General features: G+C 37.2%; 1 long non-coding RNA gene across 1 annotated transcript in view; it reads left to right on the top strand.

Moving 5' to 3' along the window:
* Nucleotides 1–13,313, top strand: part of LOC116231891 (uncharacterized) — an 89,586-nt gene that overhangs the window by 29,189 nt on the left and 47,084 nt on the right. The window contains exon 3 of the long non-coding RNA XR_016471336.1: nucleotides 5,255–5,337. This is a non-coding gene — a long non-coding RNA (uncharacterized LOC116231891). The remainder of the gene's footprint in view (nucleotides 1–5,254; nucleotides 5,338–13,313) is intronic.

Here is a 13,313-nt window from a genome sequence, read left to right as displayed (position 1 = left end):
TTCAGTGTCTACGGTTTCCAGCAGCCTTGTAAAGCTCCTTTTTTTTTTTTTTTTTTACCCAGTAACAATTAATGCAGAGTAAGAATGGTGTAGGTTACTGCTAGCCTGCAAGCAAACTTTGGTCCTTGATATAGATTTTAAAAGATTTTTTTATTGGTTTTTGGATGGTGTTCTGTTTAAAAATGGATCTTAAAATAGGCTTAACAGATCTAATGTGCACTGGGAAAGAAGGTGGAACCTAACTTTCAAAATTTGTGTTTGGGTGGTCAGATTCATGACTTTTTTTGTCTTTCTGATCCTGTGAAGGCTGTAGTTAAACCTGTCAGCACTTCTGAATGATTAAATGATAAACAAAGTATGTCAAATATTAAGATAAATATTTTTTTATTATTATTTGGAGATTTTTGGATCCAGTATCTGTATTAAAAATAAATAAATAAAAAAAATAGAATAGCAGTTTTAAGTAGATTCTGTGTTGTTTTTTTTTCTTCATCTCCCTCTCCTATGCATAGAGCAGATAATAGACTTTGTGCACATTAGAAAAGGCTTTTTATTCAGGTCAACGTTAATCTTGCCGTAGTTAAAAGTGGATTACCAGACATAGAGCCCTCCTCATTGCTGGCTGGGAGTCAGTGCTTCTCTGGCAAAACTCTCACCATTTTTTTCCTCCTCTTTCTACTGATCTCTTGGGGTCCTTTTCCTAGCTGTGAGCAGCGGCGTGCCAATTTCAATTAACATTTCCTTTAAAACAAATGTTATCATCTGCTTAGTGCTTGTGACTTTCTATTTCTAACAAGAATAACAGCAGAGTGAAGGACTATGGCTTCTTTTTTTCTTCTAGTGTGATGTCACTGCACCTTGGTGAACATCATTAACTATTAACCCATCTGTGGCATTTCTCCCACTTCTTTTTGACTTAAAGGTCAAACCAAGGCCTGAAGACTGAGTTCTTTGTCTGAAGCAAGGGTATTTTCTTTTCCATAAAAAATTGAGATCCAAAGCCCATTGCCATTAAGATGATGGACTGCTTTTTCATTATGACCAGCAGCAGACCAAGGTTTGCTCTCCAGGTATTTGGGACCTGTGAACAGTATGGCAGTGATGCTGATTACATCTGTGTGAATAAATTATCTTGTGAGATTGCTGATTTTTATCAGAGAAGAAGACAGCAAGACAGTTTTGTCAAGTTATCCTAAAGTGCAATTTTCTCTGCCACTGAAAAATTACTTTTAAAATCATTTTGGATTACTAGAAAAATACAGTTAACTGAAACATACCTCATTTAGCTCTTTTAGCCCCTTTAAAAATGAAGAGATATATATGCTTATATCTGAGTATTGAAATTTTTTTTGTTACTTTTAATGTTTTCCCCTCTTCTTACATTTGTTATTATAAGAAATTAATATCAGATATGGTCAACTCCCTGTTTTATTCTTCTTTTCTCACCCTTCTCTCCTAACCTCTCCAATTTCACCTGAAATCGTTCCACTCTTCTATTCCTGGCGCTTTTGTGAATATTTAGTCATATATCAAATACTGACTGACTTAAACAGTTGTGACAGTCCAAGTAAGTGTGCATGCCCAAATTTTAAAGCCTGGAAAAAACAAGCTAGACAAATAAACAGTCCTGGTTCAAAGCAAGTGCGTACCAGGCTTTCTCCTGATTCTTTTTCATCCAGTTCCTCTTTGTTTCCAATTCTTTTTGTCCTTAGTCAAAAGTAAAGTGAAGTCTTAAGAACTCATAGAAAAATGGCATGGGGAGGGGAAGAGGTTTCAGTTTGTACGTTGTAGGTGATTTAATTACTTGTGGTTTCTGTCCGTTCATACTTTCCTGTACTGAATTATGATATTAAAGCTATCTGATGCTGTAGTTCGCATCCAGGCATATCCAAACTGCCACATTATTAACGCTGAACCAGGTGTTTAAATTACTACTGGGATTATTTCAGAAATAGAAATAGTGACTGCCAAACAGGAATAGTGGGAACTGGGAACTAGTGCACGAGATACCAGAGTTGTGCCCGGCCTTGGAACCTCTTCTTAACAGATGCGGTTTCCCGATGCTTTGGAGCAGTTTGCCAAAGCATCAGCAATAAACAAATTAGAGAACATTTTCTGAAAATAAGAGAAGTTAACTAAGAATTGAACCCATCTGAATTCACACCTGCCAGCGTTCAAGGAGTGTGTTCTTTGTTGGCTGCTGAGAACCATATAGGTCTCAGAAGCTTTTGAAGAAATAACCTAAAAAGACATTTACTGCAGCTGTGGAAGTGTTTTTAAGAAAGCTCTACTCTTCAGTTAAATCTTTAGACACTTTTGAGGGTATAACTCTATTTAATAAATCTTGACGTTTTGCGTAATATTCTCCACTTTTTTAAAAAAAATTAGCATCTATCTCCATTGATGTATTCATAATTCTTTTATTCTGAATTCCTTTTTAGCTGCTCAAGGAAAGTTTTGTTTTATGTCACAGAACAAGAATTATAGAGCAGTGAAGAGTGAAGGCTGTTATCTTATTCACATGACAAAGGCATATATTATTTATATTATAATACGCAAACTGCAGGAATTGATAGATGAGACTTATACAGTCGACTCGCAAGCAAGATAAAACATCTTTTAAAAATAAACTACTTTTTGAGTGGTTAATTCAAAATCGGATGGATTACTGCAAGATACTCTATGTGATTATTTTTACTTTTGGGACTCAAACTACCTACATATATTTTTTCACTGAGACAGGAAAAGTCTTATTGCATTTATTTTTCTTTCTGTTTGGATGATTTAAAATCTGAAAAAGAGACTGTTAGATCAATAATTTAGTGCAGTCAGATGAAAAGTGTCTTAACCTGTTGATTCAATGGTAGGATATTATGGAATTTTACACACTGAATGGCTGCATTTAGATTGCATAATCCATATTCAAAATAACTTCTAGTGGAAGGGAAATTGGCCATTGTGAATGAAATTAACAACCATGTCTGCTGCTTCTATGCTATATAGAAAGATTTGGTCAGCATGAAGGAATACTGCAGAATTATTGCTCATACAGATGAGTAGGTGAACTCTGCTTGTTGACGTTGCAGATACAATGTTGGCAGTTATTCTTTTAAGTATTAATTTATTTTCAACCACAGAAAAGAACATAAAAATAGTGTAATCTTAAATTATGTCTGTCACAGAGGAATTTGAGAAAAAATTCTTATATCAGGCTTAGTCCCCTGAAAAGTTCTCAGTGAATGACCTTATTAATGATTTAGATGGAGATTAGAAAACGTCAGTGGTTTCACTGCAGTGATATAGCAGTGAGGCTGTAAGTAATTTACTGTCTCTTGTGACCCTGAGAAGCAGCTAAACATCTTGTCTCATTCACAGATGATTATTTGACACCTTTGCTAGTAAGACTGCTTGTACCTTGCTAAGACTTCTGGGGCTGTGTGCATGGGTGCTGCAGTTTTTCTTCATTGCTTGCTCTGTTAAGATTCATACAACTTATGCTTATCTTTTTCAGAGACAAGCTAGTGATCTGTCTTTGCTCCATTCCAGATTATTCTTTTTCTCTTTACCCACTTATTATTCCTCCATTTTTTAACTGCAGTGTTTGTGCTTTCTGAAAACTATTGTTTCTCCTTTAATTATCAGAGTACAGTACCTTTCTGATTCTCAATTTAAAGCTGTATTGCTTTGAAACTTTGTGTTCCCACAGGAAGAGTGGTTGCCTTTAAAATTTAACTGCTGAATTTGATTGATTTATAAAAGGAAAGTTGCACTGTCACTATCTGCCACTTGTCACAGTCCCATGTTTGTGGATTTTTAGTAATCTGGTTTTATTACTGGAGGACGGAAGTGGTAAGAACAGTTCTGACTGAAAATTCTGTACATCCTGTGTTTGAATAAATGATACAAATTAACGTGTGGTCTAATACAAACACCAAGAGTGCAAGATTTGTTATAACATAATGACTGAAGAGATGACAAGGGTGGTGTTGAAGCTGTTGTCGAGCCACTCGGCACTTACTTTTGAGATATTGTGTGTTAACTTTGATTACAGCTGTATAATTATTTTCCTCCTCCTCCCTTTAATCTCCTTTCTCTCAACTGGAGAATATCTTTCTTAATACTTACAAAACTTCTGTCGTGCCCCAAAGATGTAACTTGTAAAAGATCATAGCATATACTCTATTTTCTCAGCATTGAGCTCGGAGATGAACATGACTGAAAAATCAATAATGTGCTTGGCCTGCGGCCTTGTCATTTATTGATTTACATGTCGTTTATCTCTATACAAAATGCAATTATTGCTTAAATATAATACAGTATTTTGCTAATAGGATACAAATGTCACCACTGAATAAAAAGGTCACACTTGAATGTAAATGATTGTCAACCCAGTCTCAAGCTTGTTGCTGCTATTATTTGAAGAGGTTGTTAAGGCACTGGAGACCTAGGTTTGTTTTGGTAGATATCAGTGGGTGCTCACCTTTTGACTTGCATCATCAGTACTCCAATTTTTTGGCCTTGTATTTGTGTTTTGTGCTTGTGTATTGGTATGAAGTGTATAAATGCGGATTGCAAGTAGAAGATTTGCAAGATGTGATGCAGGAGCAGTGATGGTGCAGAGTTCCATTATTGGTACATGTCTGGGAGAATTTGTTGTGGCTTCCTCGAGATCTGTCTTGAATTCCCTGTGACCTGAGCAGTACCATCAGAACCCTTATCCTTGGGAGCATCTGAGGGGCTCCTGAGAGGCAGAGAGTTTTCAGTGCTTGCACATTTGTTGTTTCTTTCTTCTTGTTTCTTTTTCTGTCATTGCTATGACTGCAATGGTTAGTCAGTGAGCATTTGCTCCTTCACTTCAAAGCAGAAGAGCCCAGTGTACATGGACAAAAGAAGAAAAAACAAAAATAAAAAATAAAAAAGGGGAAGATAGAATGACTTGGAATATGTATTCTTACCTGCATAAGTGGAAAATAGACCCTTAAATAATTCTTCCAAATACACTTGGAAATCTATAGCAAAAAATATTGTAGGAGAGATGCTGTCCTTCTAGCTTGCTTAGAATTTTTCATGGTGATTGTTCTGTTGCAACATTGTCAAACTTTTTATAATTTATTGCAGTAACTTACTTAGATAAGAAATTTCTCTGAAGTGGCACTACAGCGCATTGAACTGCAGAATAACTGGTATAGAGAAGGAAAAAAAATGTTGTATGAAGACCTTTTTAAATTTTTTTAATTTTAATTTTTCTTTGTAGATTCAGTCTGTACTATGAATAAACCCAGGCCTTGTTCTAACTGGCTGCCTGTGCAGGAGATCAACTCTGCCTCTTCTGATCCAGTGAGTCTATGCTCAGCTGCTCAGTGCTTATCTGTTGGATGTACAGCCTGATCCCCTTAGCGGCTTTGCACCTCCTATCCCCTAGTACAGGGTGAACAGTGAGAGGACTCCTCTAAGGTATTACTTGTAGCACACTCAGGAACACGCTCCTGTTCTACATCTGCATCATGCAGAATGTCAGTGGGATACATTTAAAAATTTTCTTTCCAGAGCCACACATCAGGCAGTGAAGCATGGGCTGCTGGTTAAAGCACTAATCTTGGCTGCGGAGCGGAAATCAATGCCAATGACAAATGGCCAGTAGTTGACAGTTTAAAATCTAGCAAATGAAAGCAAATGAAGTTAACGAAGTTGTTTTACAGTACTGTGCATCTACAGGTACATCTAACTTCATATCATTCATTTTGAGATCAAGTTTATGGCTGATAATCTTTGAAGTTGAAAACAGTACGATCAGCAAGTGAAGATATGCTATTTTTAACTGGCAGCAGATATGTATGCTTTTTTTCTTTCCTTCTCTGTTTTTGGTTGGCATTGGAGGCATTTGGCTTGTATGGAGAAAAATGGGTTGCTGTGCTAAAAGAGGGTCTGTTTTGTAGAACAATGACACTAGCAATTCAAGGGATGAACCTCAGTTTTTTGTTTTTTTTTTTGTTCTTGTTAACAAACAACTAATTTGTTATGTTAAAGGCCTCATCTCATTTGTAACTCTTTCTAAAGATGGTTTGTTAAAGAATACTTCCTGGACTACTCTATAGGTACTGTGATGTTGCTTAATTACTAAAACCTGAAAACCAGATGGTGACCAGATCTTAGCATGTACTCATCAAAAGACTAGAAAAGGTTACCTGGAAAACCTTTCTTGCCACGCTTTCCTGTGTGATTTGTAGTGGTGGTTTACACCATTTTGGACAACATCAGTGCTGTCCAAAGCTAGAGTAAAACTCTGTAGTTTCTTTCAGGCAATCAATCCACAGCATAAAGTTCTGCATACATTGGTCCTTCACTACTGTTTCATTGCAGAATTTTGCTTCAGTTCAAATAATGAAATTACCTTAGGATATGAGTGCAGTAGAACAGAGAAGAATCAAACCGAGACGCTTTATTTGACTAAAGCCAAACACAGACATTTTTCTGCCTCTTGGAATGCTGTACAAGTTTTTGAGCAATACTTTAGTCATTGATTTAAAAAATACTAACCCACTACTTTGTACAGATTTAATATACATGAGATATATATCAAGGAAAAAAAACTGTATTAGACAAGTACAACTCTCCAATTTCTCAACACTTAACATAAATAATTGCTGCACTATGAAGATTTAAATGGGGATTGCCACTTTTATAATTAATTCTTTTTTGTTTCATCTTCCTTACTAATTGAAAATGGGCTTTCAATGCAGAATGCTTTGAAATTGTGTGAAGAGATAGAATTGGAAATGAACTTAATTAACTACAAACTGTCCAAATCAATCAGTGTTTTACAGTGCCTTTGTAATATACAGAGTTCATAATTTACTTGGGATTTGCCATAATACGTATGCCATAATTGCAAAGTAATCATGCTAAGAGAGTACAAAATTCAGTGTTGTGTTCTCGTGCTCTACTGGGATAAAATGTCTATGCTTTCATGCACCAAACTGGATTGGGGGCAAAAGGCTGTATTTTTCCATTAACCAAACAGAGGACTTCTATAAATTAGGGCATTTCTCCAAGTCTGGCAGGGCTTTCAGATGTTAATAGCTAGAGAGAAAAAATTCTTTGAATTCAATGTCCAGGCAATCTGGCATTTCAAATTGTAGTGTTTTTGCTACACCATCCATGATGTTTGCAGCATGGAAACCATAAGCTTATTAGAAGATCAGGCAAAATAATTCCCAAGCAAAGCTTTTCAAAATTTCTGTAGGTTTCCAGTGAGTTTTCATAGAGTAAAACAACAAAATCAAAGCTGTTAAACAGCTTGGCATAGTATTCATTTCACTTGTGTTTGGGATTCTAGAAGCCCTCCAAAGTTGTGTGCCTGATCCACAAATCTCAGAGCTTTGATGCTTCAAAAGTTGCTATTCCAGATTTCTCACATGGAGCAGAAAATTTTCCAGTACTCAAAAAAATGAGTAGTTTTCTGCAGTTTTCTTCAAACCCTTCTGCACCACAGGTTGTGATAACAGCCTTGTTCTCAATCACTCATAAATAAACATAATATTTCTCACTGAGTAATACTTGAATTAAAAAGTAGGGAGTGACTCTTACAGTCCTTTACAGCTCTGCTTTCCTCTGTGAATAGATCAGATTCTTCCTTGACCCTTTTTGAGTTGCTGGCTTCATCCATGAATGTTTTAGTTGCAGTGTCATGAGGAACTAATTTGTTTTTGCCATTTTTCTTGTGTCCTTTTACTTTTGTTTCTAGCAATGTTATATCCTTTCTTTTCAGTGGCAGTGTTTGGGGGTCAGTAAGTAGTCTCTGTGAAGAATTGTAACTCAATCTTTGGTGAAAAGGAAATTAAAATAATAAATGTTAGCTGAAGAAACTTGAGAAATATGAGAACATTATGTGACTTGTCCTAACAAATACGGGATTTGCTGACAAAATCTGTTCATCCTAAATACTCCAGGGGCCTTTGCTAAAGGGTCAGAGATCCTTATCCTCTGGAGAAGTCCTTTTAGCTGTGACACAGCTGTTGATGATACTTGCCCGTTGCAGGACACAAGGCTAACAGGAATCCTATTCATTGCTGAGTTCTGGCCTTTGTCTCAGAGGACCTCATAGATAATTTATTTCAACAGCAGACTGTTTCCAGTTTATATGTGACTTACTCTTTTATTCCTGTCACCAGTACAATAACTGCTCAAATTTGATTGGTAGGAACTCCTCCTTTTCCATCTCAGAGAGTAAATGCTGAGAATATACCAGTAAACAGTAGCTGCACAATATGGCAGACAACACACAGTAGTCCAAATTGAACTGTAACCTGGGAGAATTTTGAATCTGTAATCTTTTCAAAAATTGCAGTGTGATGTAGATGAGAACATTTTAACATCTGAGGTAACGAATAGCAGAAGGTGTATAAGCATACAGATGAAATCAGTGACACAGTACTTCAGAGCATTTAGCAACTGATGTACGTATTTGTGTAAATACATTGACAATCCTCCAGCAGCCACGTTAGAGCACCTATGCTTTATAGTTGGGAAAAAGAGAGGAAAAATAGCTAATGACTGGTTAAATCCCTCTGTACTTATCTGAGATCAATCATATCCTGGGAAAAAGCTTTTGTAACTTCAAATAAATTGGAGAGCTGTAGGGAAATTGCTGTTTATATCAATTTTTTTTTTTTTTAACCAGGATGCAGTTTTGGTTATGAGGTCTTTTTATACCTCCTTTCAGAATCTGCAATTTTTCAGGAGATCACAGTAAAGATGTCCTTTGCATTCAGTGTTCTAGAAAACTTCTTGCTTATTTCCATGGAAGGATACGCACTGTCCCTGGCATCTTACTAGTAGGCATGTTTCATTCTCTCTTTTCTATTTTCCTTTCTGATAAAATACATTCTCTAATAATGTGTGTCAGGAAGATTTTGAAGCTTGAGGACTGGTGAGTATCACCCATTTAAAAGAAGGGGCATAAAGCTGGGCATGAACAGAACTCCAGTTAGTGTCTTTTCCTGCCAGTGACAGATCTTTGCAGTACTTGTGTTGCTCTAGGCACCATAACCTGGCCTTGAAAATGCCCAGTTGAACAAGCTGGCTTCCAGTGATACAATAATGAGCTCTTCTCATTCTCCAGCCAAAGTCATTATACTTGGGGTATTCCCTCCAGATGTTCACCAAAATGTGCTTCATGCTTCTTCTGCCAGCTAACCGTATGTCAGGAGCATATCCTTCGCCTGGCCCAGCAGGGATTTACTGGCAGCATGGAGTCAGAGAGAACTGGGCTGGCTGGCTGGAGCAGTTATGCAAGGAAAATGAGAAGCTAAATATCCAATAAGTGTGATATAAAATGCTGTCCAGAGAGTGGAGGTCAGAAGAGCCAGCAGGCACAGACGGGGTTGTGGGACTGCCAAAGACAACTGACTGCGTTCAAGGTGTGTAATTCATACTTATGTACTAATCGCTTTGCAAGCTGTCTGGACTGGGAGGCCAGTGGCAGCTGAATGGACACATACCTGGGTCTGAGCCCAGCCTACGAGCTCAGAGAAGTTTCCTGGGAAGCAAGTACCAGCCACTTTCTGGATGGATGGTAAGGTGGCACTTGCTGTGATACGAGCAACAGACTGCCCGGTTATTAGAGACTGCCAGATGTCTTCACTTTGAGTGTAGCGCTGCTGCCATCACAAATAAACCAGGCCCTGCCCCTGACAGCAATAAGCCTGAAAACCTGAATATTTGGCATATTTTAGAGTCATAAAGAAGTAGGTCCCTATTCACTACAGCACTGAGCAGAGTACTTAACTTGGACAGGTGAATGTTCCCACTGACAGTGCAGCTATTGAGCAGACATTTTGATGAACACACACCGAAGCGCTGTTGTGCATGGAGAAGTTGCTATTGATTTAAGTAAGCTTACACCCATAAAGGATTTTTTCATCACTTACTAAGAAACAAAGAGCAGTAGTTATAGATGTGTTTCATCAGAAGAAGGTTATTGCTGGAAATCCTTTCGTCTAATGTATGAAAACAGACAAGGCTGCCTAAGCAGAACAAAACAAAAAGGCAGCTAATGCCCATAAAGCTTCCAGACAGTGCTTTTTAGTCCTTAGAGCTTTGGAAACAGATGAAGGGCAATTCAATTGCTCTTAATGGTACTCCACTGAATACATGCTTTATTTCAAAAAGCCAACTGCTCTGAATGCCATTGACAAATGCAATCATAATGTACGAGTGTCAGTGTCAGTGTAAAACTATACACCATTTCGTATATTTTGCAGCTTGTAAACATCAAATAGTTCATTTTTATTTACCAAAAAAAAAAAAAAAAAAAAAACCCAACACAAAAAAATCGAAGAAATCAAAACAGATGGAGCTCAGCAGTGATTTGTAGTATAATTCTTAAATTTATTTTTAATTGCAGGTTTGTTAGTGCAATATAATTTCAAAGAAAGGTAGTAGCTGGACTTTCTAATGGATAAAGCTACACGGAAGTATGATACTTTGAGTTCAAAATAGATTGAAGTCTTGTATATTTCGCACTAAGCAGATGCCCTGAGGGAAGTTTTCACTTAAAAGGAATCTCTAGGATACAGCAGTGTAATTGTGAATGGTTTTGTATATGTTACTGTGTTGTATTCAGACACGGGAAAGAATATGTGCATAGGTTTAAATATTAAGTTAATTTAAGTAATCTGCAGTCCATTCTAGATGAATACATGTAATTTCAGAAACAAAATGAAAATTATAGGTAGTATAAGTAGCTGAGGTTTTACAAAGAGTCTTCTGGGGATCAGCACAGATGTGGGTGCTGCAGAGACTATAAACATTGCAACTCTTAGCACTTCTGCTGCATCATAACCACAAAAGAAGCTACTTCTCCACTGTTTGCATTAGTGGAATTGTTCAGTGATAAAGCAGGTTTCACTGGGACTTGTTACCTTTCTGACTTTTTGCATCTGAACATTAGGACGTACTACAGCTCATTTCTTTACATCTTAGTAGCATGTAGAAGACTGGAATGGGGATCTCACAAATGCAAGACATACATTAAAAGTATATTTCAAGAAAATGTATGCCCTGCAGATCTCATAATAACATCTGTATAGCATGTGTTCACTGTGAGCTTTTATGAAAGTTGTTGCAAGTGTTTAGATATTATTTAAAACAAAAAAGATCAAAGCAAAACCAGCAAGGATTACATTGATTGGAATAAACTTTTGAATGCGACTATGGGAAGTGTATAAGAAACAATGGGACATAATTATTCACTCTAAATCTCAGACATAAGTTGATATGCCCTATAGAAAGGGTAAGCCTGTGTGCAGCTTCTGTGAAGAACAGTCACCAGGATAAACAGAAAGTGTTCAGGAAGTGTAAAGGATGTGGCAGATGAGGAAACAAGGTAGTTTAAACAAACAAACAAAAAAGTAAGCAAGAGACGATTGTATCATGTGATTCCCTACGTCTCAACTAAAAGATTTTAAAGGGTTTTAAAAGGGCTAAGGAGCAGATAAGCATCACAAACTGCAGACAAGAAAAATATGGCAATGGTAAACAATGATTTAGTATGTTTCTTAAAAAGCCAATGAAGTGTGTGACAACAGCCTTGTCCAGTAGTGTGACTGAAAGTACCAAAGAAGTACATTGCATTCAGTGATATGAAACAGAGCTGTGCTAGTCAGTACAGGGCAGCATTTTTCCTTATTATTGTAATTATGAGGTTCAGATATGTTTCTTGATCAGATTAAGGGTCCTATCACTGAAAGTTATCTGGCCAAAAATCAGTATGAGAAGTTATTGGAAATGAATTGTGGGAATTAGAAAGGGTCACTGGTTCTCTGAAGGATGTGCCAAAACTCCTGTAGCCTTCAGCAAAGCTAGGATTTCAGCCATAAGGAAAGAGAGGTGAAGCCAATGCACATCTCTGAATGTGTTCTGTTTACTGAGTGCTCAGGGTAACGTTTAAAAAACAGTACTGTGCTGGCCTTGAGAAGCTGTAATGGTTCTGAGGAGTCAGTAGCTGGGTGTTAGTGACTGTGCCCTTGTACAGCTGTGTTCAAACAAACGAAAAACCGCAGTACTGTGCAAAATTATATTGCTGACATTACAGCATCTGAGAATACAGACCACTGAGAGAAATGGCTATGTGATTAGGAATTATTTCCCTCTGATCTGGGGATCTGTTTTGTGGCTCACGAGTATGTGAAGATAGAACTTGACCTTATGTAACACGGAAGCCAAGAATTCGCTTAAGTAAATACTTATGAAATGGATGAGTCATAGTTTTTCATGAGTCCATGGCTATACAACAGGTTTATTGTCGACTTACTTGGAGGAATGTTAGGAGGTCAGCAGTCTCTCAGTACTGTGAGGCTGAGGCGCAGTGTTTCCCTTCCAGTGGCAGCACTGAGCAACCTGGTGTCAGGCAGCGAGGACTTAGGCTATTTGTGCTGTGTTCTTACCTGGAAATTGGTACTGACTCAAAGAACAGCAAGTCTGAATTTTTTTGCCAGGAGTGTATGACAACATTGTAAGCCTAGAGAGTAATTCATTTTCTATGGTTCCTTCTGTATGGCATCCATAGTACTCAGTGAAGTACATCTTCCTGTCAGCATGCAGCCATTAGCTGACAACGCAGTTGCTAGCTACAGCACAGTCATTTTTTTACATCTCATCCTTCAACAAATGAAAAGCACCAAGGAATGCCCCACTCCATTGTTTTGTGATAATGTATGTGTGAAAAGCAGCTTATTCTAAGACGAGGATAAGCCTGTCTCTCAAATTTACAATAAAGATTTGCTTTTGAAATCTTCAGATAGGAAAATACAGCTAGCAGCCATTCCATCTGTTTATTTGAATAAGCAAATCTTATGGTTGAGAAGTTCTGTGGTTGTTCTGGAAAAAGCTATAAACAGTGTATTGTTTAGTTTTAAAAGACATTCAGCTAATGTTAGATTAACATGGCTCTGGTAGAAAATTGTTTTTTAGCATATTCAAACATTAATAATAGTTTTATTTTAAGAGTTCCCAGATTTTTAAATACCTGAGATGAATTGGAAGAGCATGTTCACAGATTTAGATGCTACAACGTGTGCAAGTTTATTTCACCACTCACTTTACCCTGTTGTAAAGTATTAATCTGAAAGAATAAATCCATATGTCTCCCCTGGTACGGCTCAGCATACATCATGCTAGAATTATTCTGCTGTGGATGAAAAGAGTACCAAGGTTTTTGCATATTTTCAGATTAATTTTCCATGTCGATTTAGTCTATAAATACAAGCAAAGGTTTGAAAAGCTTTTGTTACCCCAAGTGGATCATTCTTGTT

Source organism: Phasianus colchicus, chromosome 15 (assembly GCF_987193195.1).
Source record: "Phasianus colchicus chromosome 15, bPhaCol1.hap1.1, whole genome shotgun sequence".
Taxonomy (NCBI): Eukaryota; Metazoa; Chordata; class Aves; order Galliformes; family Phasianidae; genus Phasianus; species Phasianus colchicus.
Note: the sequence above shows the minus strand (reverse complement) of the source record. Positions and strands in the feature narration are given on the sequence as shown.